Consider the following 10,852-nt stretch of genomic DNA (forward strand, 5'->3'; position numbering starts at 1 on the left):
TCTCCAGCAAAGGAAAGAATTCCCTATTTGATAAATGGTGCTGGAATAACTGGCTATCCATATGCAGAACATTGAAACTGCACCACTTTCTTATACCATATACAAAAATCAACTCAATATGGATTAAATACTTAAATGAAAACTCAAAACTATAAAAGCCCTAGAAGAAAACCTAGGCAATACCATTCAGGACATAGGCATGGGCAAAGATTTCATGATGAAGACATCAATAGGAATTGCAACAAAAGCAAAAATGGACAAATGGGATCTAATTAAACTAAAGAGCTTCTGCAAAGCAAAAGAAGCAATCAACAAGAGTAAACAGACAACCTACAGAATAGGAGAAAAATTTTGCAATCTCTTCATCTCACAAAGGTCTAATATCCAGCATTTATAAGAAACTTAAACAAATTTACAAAAAAAACAACAAACAACCCCATTAAAAAGTCAGTGCCAGGCGCGGTGGCTTACGCTTGTAATCCCAGCACTTTGGGAGGCCGAGGCGGGAGGACCACGAGGTCAGGAGATCGAGACCACGGTGAAACCCCGTCTCTACTAAAAATACAAAAAATTAGCCAGGCATGGTGGCAGGCGCCTGTAGTCCCTGCTACCCGGAGAGGCTGAGGCAGGAGAATGGCGTGAACCCAGGAGGCGGAGCTTGCCATGAGCCGAGATTGCGCCACTGCACTCCAGCCTGGGCGATAGAGCAAGACTCTGTCTCAAAAAAAAAAAAAAAAAAAAAAGTCGGCAAAGGACATGAATGGACACTTCTCAAAAGAAAACATGCATGCAGCCAACAAACATATGATAAAAAGCACTACATCACTGATTATTATATATATGCAAATTAAAACCACGATGAGATACCATCTCACATCATTCAGAATGGCTATTACTAAAAAGTCAAAAAATAACAGATGCTGATGAGGTTGCAGAGAAAAGAGAATGCTTAGACACTGCTGGTGAGAGTGAAAATTAGTTCAACCATTGTGGAAGATAGTGTGGCAAGTCCTCAAAGACCTATAAACAGAAATATCATTAGACCCAGCAATCCCATTACTGAATATATGACTAAAGGAATATAAATAATTCTACTATAAATACACCTGCATATATATGTTAATTACAGCACTGTTCACAATAGTAAAAACTTGGAATCAACCTAAATGCCCATCAATGGCAGACTGGATAAAGAAAATATGGTACATATACACAGAATACTAGGCAGCCATAAAACAGAGCCACATCATGTCCATTGCAGGGACATGGATGGAGCTGGAGGCCATTATCCTTAGGAAACTAGCGCAGGAACAGTAAAGCAAATACCACATTTTCTCATTTGTAAGTGGGAGGTGAATGATGAGAGCACACAGACACATGGGGGAAAACAACACACACTGGGGCCTGTTGGAAGGTGGAAGGAGGGAGATCATCAGGAAGAATAGCTACTGGATGCTGGGCTTAATACCTGGGAGATGGGATGATCTGTGCAGCAAACCACCGTGGCACATGTTTACCTGTGTAACAAACCTGCACATCCTACACATGTACCCTTGAACTTAACATAAAAGTTGGAAATTTTAAAAACACATAATAATCGATTGATTTTTTTCACTTCTATAGTTAAATAAAAACAATATTAAGGTTCTTTAAAGTGAAAGTAAACAGATTATAACAATTCATTTTCAAAATATAAAGGGTAAATGCATCGTTACTGCATTCGATAGAAAGAAACTTATTAGTGGTGATTAATCTAAGTTACAATTTTATTTGCAGACTTCAGCAGACCCAAAATTACTTATTTAAGAATGTTTTGGATTGATGTTTCGCCCTTAGTCCATATCCATGCAGTTGTGGGATTAGTTTTTATCTTTGTGAGAATATGGGTAGACCTTTCAGAACATAGTATCTACTGAGATATGCCATTAATTTCTTCTTCCTGAAATACACATGCTTTTCCTCATATCACAAAGTGGAGTTTAAATCCTCATCCCCTTGAATCTAGACTGGTATTAGCACTTGTTCGGACTATCAGAATTCTGTGGAAAGGATATCCCAGGACATCAAAACCTAAGGTCATAAGAAGTCTTTCAAGTTCTTCCTGGGTCTCTTGGAATGATTAGGATTCTGCCTGTTGGAACATGGTCACCATGGTACAAGAAGGGCAAGCCACATGGGGAGGCCATTGTAGGTATGCTGGTTGACAGCTCCAGGTGAGCTCTGAACTAACAGCATCAACAAACAGCCATGTGAGTGAGCCATGTTAGTTGATCAGTCAGTTGATCTGATTCCAGCCTCAGCCACATGAAAGGCCCTAGAACAAATTATCCAATAGAGCTCACTCAACCCATAGAACCACAGATTAAAACAAACTGTTGTTTCAATAATTTGAAAGAATAATAAGCTGTTGTTTCAAGTTTCTAATTTCTTAATGGTTTGCTGTGCAGCATTAGAAAACTGCAACAATTCTCGATGAGCATAGTTTGGTATCCAACACATAGAATTTTTCCTCCAAACACTGACAGATACAACATTGAGACAGCCTATGTTGGTCAAACAAATATGACATATGTAGCAGGTTTAACATTAGTTAATTTTAAGCCAATGATGCTGCTTCCCTAACTTTACAAATCATAGGCACAAAAATACAATAATATGTTTATAAGTTTATACGTATTTTAGGGAGAAATTAAAATTATATTTATTAATAAATTTTTCTCCTCATAAATTAAGAACCCATCCTGAGCTAGATGTTAACAGGGCTACTAGTGTATGGGCCTCAGCTGTAAGGTTAGCATTTACATCTTAAAACATCAATCTATTTTAGGAAATGATATGGTTTGATTCTGTGTCCCCACCCAAATCTCACCTTGAATTGGAATCCCCATGATCCCCATGTGTCAAGGGTGGGACCAGGTGGAGATAACTGGATCAGGTGGGCAGTTTCCCACATGCTGTTCTTGTGGTAATCAGTGAGTCTCATGAGGTCTGACGGTTTTATAAGCATCTGGCATTTCTCCTGTTTGCACTCATTCTCTCTCCTGCATACCTGTGAAGAGGTGCCTTCTGCTGTGATTGTAAGTTTCCTGAGGCCTCTCCAGCCATGCAGCACTATGAGCTAATTAAACCTCTTTCATTTATAAATTGCCCAATCTTAGGCAGTGCTTTATAACAGCATGAGAACGGACTAATACAGGAAACATAACAAAAGAAGCAAGAATTATTTTCATTATTTTTCAAGTGTCTGAATGAACAGAATTGTTCATGTTTACAAATTAAAACACAATTATTGCCAATGATCCTGAAGAAAGATACATGTTCTGTTGCATTTTAACATTTTATATGCATTTGGGGTTATGTTTATTTACTTCCCCAATTGCCAAGAGAATAGTATTTTCACTTTAAGGTGAGGATTTTACCATTGCATTCCTTAAAAATTTATATCTAAGTTTTGGAAAAGTAAAATTTGGAACCCTTCCTAATTTTCTACCTTGTTTATTTCCCCTTCTTTTTGTTTCCTTTTTGCATCCATTTCTTCATTTGTTTTTCTGATTTGTCCTCTTTCCATTTCATCTTTTAGTAAGGTGGGGTAAGTAAAGCACAGTATTGAGAGTCAGATGACCCAATTTCAAATCTAAATTCTGTAAGTAACTATATCTTGGTCAGATCACTTACAATCTTGAGCCCTAAATTAATTCCTCTGAAACTTTAGAGGATTAAAATAGATTAATTTTTCTAGCTCTTGCTGCTTTAAAATTACACAATTTCAAAAACATGTGGAAAACAAGGCAGTTACAAGGTAAACACCAGAAACTAATTTGGAGATGATAGAAAAATGTATCAGGCACTTATTATGAGCTACCCCAATGAACTAACATCAGAATGAAAAGATAAATTACTTTAGGCTATATAGTTCTCATAATACAGTATAAGAAAGCATAAAGTTTCTCTATGAAATAAATTTCTATTCAATGACTCCTAGGAGAAATAAACATAATTCCCATGTACATATAAGGAATATTAGGTAACATAATTGAAAGTGTATTCAGTTATGGTATTAAAAGTAAACCTCCTTTGTACTTCCATAGTATCAGGGACAGACATTCCACAACTATGAATATACCAGAATATATATTTATATATTTTAAAATGTATATGTCTATTTACAGAATGTATTGAAGCTGTATAGGGGTAACTGACCTTGTCTTTTTCATTTTTTTTTATTCGTAGCACCTCTACAGTGTATAGACTACTCAATAGGCCCTCATTAACTTTTTTAGAATGAAGAGGCATAGCTGGCATGGTGGCTCAGTTCTGTAATGCCAGCACTTTGGGAGGCCAAGGTGGGAGGATGGCTTGAGACCAGAAGTTATAGACAAGCCTGGGCAACATAGCGAGACCCTGTCTCTACAAGCAGTTGAAAAATTAGCCAGGCATAAAGATATGTGCCTGTAGTCTTAGTTATACAGAAGGCGGAGGTAGAAGGATCACGTTAGTCCAAGAGGTCGAGGCTGTAGCTAGCGGTTGTGATCGCATAACTGTACTCAAAGACTGGATGACAGAGTGAGACCACGGTTAAAAAGAAAAAAAAGTACAGAATCCATCTTCAAATGGATATTTCTGATACAGTTACTTGAATGATAACAAAGATATAGTTACTTTGTAATTTAGGAAAGATATGGCTGTATAACTCTAATACAGTCAGGTAAGCAGCTTTGTGTTGACTTGATTAAGTATATGTATAAAAATTCTAACAAAATGCAAAAAAAGAAGGAAAAAAGAGACCCTTAAAGAGCATTTTCCCAATAATAAATATCTCATTTGAGTTTATGACAAGTACCAGTTTTCAGTTTTCAGTAGATTCAATATTACAATTGACAGTAGTAACTGGAGTCCCATATTTTACATTGTTGACTATCACTATGATTTAAAATTCGATGGTAGAGGTAACATCTTCCATGCCAATTTACAATTCTGACATATGTTATCTCTCAAGTGGAGGCTTGTCTTATTCTTTATCAGGTTGGATCAAAAGGATTCTTGAAGCAAGATTTTTTTCTCAGAAAATTATTTAAAACTTTCCCAAGAATCATTCAAAGGGATGGGCTTCAACATGGCTGACTAGACGCATCTGTTATTTACCTCCTCCACTAAGAAGAACAAAAGTAATGAATAGAGAAGTGCACCTTGAACAGTTCATCCAAGAGAGAACACTGGAATTTAAGAGAAAAGTGACAGGGAACATCTAAGGCAAGGAAGGACAGGGAAGTGAGGCAGCCTTTTTGGATGGGAGCTGGGAGAAACTCCCAAGTGCAGACAAAGGGTAAGGGAGAGATCCCCAGAAGTCCACATTCCCTCTGTAGACTCCTGAAATCCTAGCCATAGGAAAGCCCGTCAACCCTCAGGGGCCCTGAAACTAACATAGGGAGTTACTAGGAAATCGTGTGATGGCACTGCCCAAAGGAAAGAGTTTGTGTGTGGTCCAACACACTCCCTAAGACCTAAGCAGCTACAGCAAGGCACCATTTTAGAGCCCAGCCCCAAACAGATGCTCACTGTCATGGGATCCAGCAGTGCCAGGGCTAAGACATGAGCAAAGCACGAGCTGCTGCTGCTGCATGGACTAAAGCACAAGAGAGGCACAGGTTACCCTTGCTGTGCTGAGGCACGAGTATGGCAAGCGTTCCCCACCTGCTGGCCTATGCAGCCACCACTGATGATAGGCCTACCCTCCCCTATGGCAGGGTTGTAACAAGGCTGCTACAGCTCTTACCCAAACATTCCATTGCAGGCCTGTGGATTGATTGCCTGGCTCCTGCCTACCATGGCTGGCACCTGCCTATCTTAGGGGGGCCTGAGGACAAGCCTACCATCCCAGCTTTGTCCCTCACTGCTTTGTGCCAGAGCGTACAATTTGGTGAACTGGGAATTGGCCAGTGCAGTCCACCACTGTTGGAACCTGAGCACTTCTCCCAGAGGCCTGAGATTGGGCCTACCCACCCGGTGCCATGGCTGGCACCTACCTGCACATGCCACCTGCGAGCCTGGAAACTGGTCCACCCAGTCCATCACAGCCATTACCAATACCAGCACACACTTCTCAGGACACAGAGGGTTGTCCTGCTAATGCTATTGCCATTGACTATACCATGTTGGCTGTACAGGGGATGGAGAACCTGTCTACTTGCTAAGCCCAACTTTGCCACTACTGGCATTCAAGCAAGCTATGTAGAGGCCAAGAATCAGCCTGCCTGGACCTGCTAACACTAGTGCGAGTGTATACCATGCTGGAGCCCAAGAATAGCCACACTCAACCCACTTCCACCATCACTGGGGCCTTAAAACTGACTCATCCAGCATCCTAGTCCCCAGGAACATTTCACCACAGCATCCATTAATAACCAAACCCTAAGCCACCTAGGAAATCACAGACACCACGGACATTATTTATAGCCAAAGAAATCACACAGACATTGCACCACTACATGCATTCAGATTCAAAGCCAAAGTGCCCTACCCAACCAATAACATAGACACATCTTCAGGAGAAAGTCCTTCCTTATGAAAGCAAACTCAACCAAAAGACAAGAAGTGACTATTACAGCAGATGTGCAGATATCAACATAAGTATAAGGGAAACATCAAAAAGCAAGAAAATATATGACACCTACAAAGGAACGCATCAATTCTGTAGTAACAGACCTCAATCAAAAACAAATTTGTAAAGTCCCACAAAAAGAATTCAAAATGCTAATTTTAAATAAACTCAGCAAAATACAAGAGAATACTGAACAACAATACAAAGAAATCAGAAAAACAACTCAGCACATGAATGAGAAATTTGCCAAACAGCTATCACAACAAAGAACCAAACACACTTCAGGAAATTAATAATTTATGTGAAATGCAAAACACATTTGAAAGTTTCAACAATAGACTGGATCAAGCAGAAGAATCTCTGTACTTGAAGACAGTTCTTTTGAAATAACTCAGTCAGACAAAAATAGAGAAAAATGAAAAAAAACGACCAAAGTCTACATGACACATTGGATACCATAAAGTGACCAAACATTCAAATTTTCAGTATCCCAGGAAGCAAAGAGAAAATGAAAGATTTGGAAAACCTATTTAACAAAATAATAAGTTAAAACTTTCCAAGTCTAGCAAGAGATTTAGAAATCCATATACAGGAGCCTCAGTGATCCCCAAACAGATTCAATACAAAAAGGGCTCCCTATAGTACATTATACTTAAACTGCCAAAAGTAAGACACAAAAAGAAAATAGCTAAAACATCAAGAGAAAAGCATCTAGTCACTTATAAAGGATCCCTCATCACACTAACAACAGACTTTTCAGCAGAAATCTTACAGGCCAGGAGAGAATGGAATGACACATCGAAGTGATAAAAGATAAACAAAACCCTATTAACTAAGGGTACTAGATCCAGCAAAATTATCATTCATAAATGAAAGAAAAATAAAGTCTTTCCTAGACAAGCAATAGCCAAGGGAAGTCATCATTTTAGATGAGCCATACTTAAGGGAGTGTCATACCTGAAAGTGAAAGAATGATATTTAGTACCATGAAAACAAAGGAAAATATTAAAACCACTGCTAGAGAAAACACACAAGCAAGAAAGAGTAAAGATGCAAGTGTTGCCATGACAGCAAACCACCAAACAACAATGATAAACAATAAGAGAACAAAGGACAATGATAAACAAAGAACAATGATAAACAATAAGAGAATGAAGGAACAAAGGACATGCAAACCAATAAAAAATAATAAAATGACAGGAATAAACCTTCACATATCAATAACAACCATTACTGTAAATGGAGTAAACTTTGCACCTGAAAGATAAATGCTGACTGAATATATGAGAAAAATGATCCAACTATAGGATGCCTATAAGAATCTCATCTCACCTGTAAAGACACACATAGACTGAAAGTAAAGGAATGGAACTAGATAGTCCATGCAAAAAAAAAAAAAAAAAGGAGCAGAAGCAGCTATACTTATATCAGAAAAAAATATATAATTTCTATCAAAAGCAGTAAAAAAAAGACAAAGAATATCATTACATGATGATAAAGGGATCAATTCAACAAGAGGATTTAACAATACTAAACATATATGCATCCAACACCAGAGTACTCAGGTATATAAAGCAAATGTTATTAGATTTAAAGGGAGAGATAGGCTTCCATACAATAATAGCTGGGGACTTTGACACTCCAATCTCAGCATTAGATATATCATTGAGACCGAAAGTTAACAAAGAAATATTGGATTTATATATTTAGATCAAATGGACCTAACAGGCATTTATATAACATTTCATCCAATAGCTACAGAATACACAATTTTTTCATTGGCACATGGAACATTCTCCAGGATAGATCATATGTCAGGACACATAAATCTCAAAAAATTTTAAAAAATCAAAATTATATCAACTATCTTCTTGGGCAATGGTGAAATAAAACTAGAAATAAATAATGAGAGAAACTTTAAAAACTGTAGAAATACATGAAAATCAAACATGCTTCTAAGTGACCTTTGGGTCAAGGAAGACGTTAAGATGGAAATCACAAAATATCTTGAAACAAATGAAAATCAAAACATAACATACTGCTGGGAGCAGTGGCTCATGCCTGTAATCTCAGCACTGTGGGAGGCCAGCCAAGGTGGGCAGATCACATGAGGCCAGGAGTTCGATACCAGCCTGGCCAACATGGTGAAACCCTGTCTCTACTAAAATTACAAAAATTAGCCAGGTATGGTGCTGCATGCCTGTAATTCCAGCTACTAGGGTGGCGGAGGCATGAGAATCGCTTGAACCCGGGAGGCAGAGGTTGCAGTGAGCCGAGATTGCACCACTGCACTCCAGCCTGGGTGACAGAGTAAAATGCTGTCTACAAAAAAAAAAAAAAATACAACCCATAATGTACAAAATCTAACAGTACATTAAGGGACTAGAATAGCAAGAAGAAACAAAACCAAAAATTAGTAGAAGGAAAAAAATACTAAAAGATCAGAGCAGAACTAAGTGAAATTGAGACTGAAAAAATACAAGATATCAAAAAGATAAAAAGTGTTTTTGAGAAAACAAACAAAACTGACAATCTTTGAGCTAGACTAAGAAAAACATAGAAAAGAACCAGATAAATAAAATCAAAGACAACAAATAAGACATTATAACTGATACCACAGAATTAAAAAAGATCACTAAAGACTATTGTGAGTAACTATGCATCAACTAATTGGAAAACCTAGAAGAAACAGATAAACTTCTGAACATTTATCTATTTCTATACAACCTACCTAGATTGAATCAGGAAGAAATAGAAAACCTGAAAAGACCGAGAACAAATAATGGATCAAACAAATTAAAAAAAAAAAAAAAAAAGTTTCCTGACAGAGAAAAGAGGACTGGATGACTTTACTGCCAAATACTACCAAACTTTCAAAGAATAACTAACATCAGTTTTCCTCAAATTATTCTAAAAAAGAAAAATAGAGAAGAGAGTTTCCTCAGACATTCTATGAGCTCAGCATTAGCCTGATATCAAAACCAGATAAGGATACAACACAAAAAGAAAACTACATATCAATATCTCTGGTAAACCTAGACACAAAAATTCACAAAAATTCTCAACAAAGAAATAGCAAACCAAATCCAACAACATATTTAAAAAATATACACCATGATTAAGTGGGATTAATCCCAGGGATACAAGTACCGTTCAACATATGTAAATCAATAAACATGATATATCACATGATGTATCACTATGACATATCATAGTACTAGGAGTCCTAGCCAGAGCAATCAGGCAAGAGAAGGAAATAAAAGGCATCCAAATTGGAAAACAGGAAGTCAAATGGTCACTCTTTGCTGATTATAAAATATTCTTTTAGAACCACCTAAGGACTCCACCAAAAAAAAAAAAAGTTAGATCTGATAAATTGAGTAGCATTTTTATACACCAACAATGAACTAGTTGAGAAATAAATCAAGAAGGCAATCACATTTACAATAGCCACCAAAAAAAATTTAACCATGGACATAAAGATTTCTGCAAAGAAAACTACAAATACTGTTGGAAGAAACTGAAGAGGACTGAAACAAATGGAAAGACATCCCATTTTGACATTCATTCTTTTGATCCATGAGCATGGGAAAGACATCTCATGCACATGAATCAAAAGAATTAATATTGTTAAAATGACCATACTGCTCAAAGCAGTATTCAGATTCAATGCAATCTCTATCAAAATACCAATGTCATTTTTCATGGAATTAGAAAAATCAATCCCAAAATTTAAATGGAACAAAAATGAGCCCAAATAGCCAAAGCAATTTTGAGCAAATGAAACAAAACTGGAAATACTACACTATCTGACTCAAAAATATATTAAATGGCTATAGCAACCAAAGCAGCATGGTGTATATATATATATACATATTTTTTGAGACAGAGTCTCACTCTTGTCAACCAGGCTGGAGTGCAATGGCACAATCTCTGCTCACTGCAACCTCCGTCTCCCAGGTTCAAGTGATTCTCCTGTCACAGCCTCCTAAGTAGCTGGAATTACAGTTGCCCACCACCACACCCGGCTAATTATTGTACTTTTAGTAGAGATGGGGTTTCACCACGTTGGCCAGGCTGGTCTCGAACTCCTGACCTCATGATCTGCCTGCCTTTGCCTCCCAAAGTGCTGGGATTACAGGCGTGAGCCATTGTGCCCGGCCAACATCATGATATTAATATAAAAATAGATATATAGACCAATGGAAAAAAAATAGAGTCCAGAAATAAATTCATGTATTTACAGCAAACCAA

This window comes from Nomascus leucogenys, chromosome 21 (assembly GCF_006542625.1).
Source record: "Nomascus leucogenys isolate Asia chromosome 21, Asia_NLE_v1, whole genome shotgun sequence".
Taxonomy (NCBI): Eukaryota; Metazoa; Chordata; class Mammalia; order Primates; family Hylobatidae; genus Nomascus; species Nomascus leucogenys.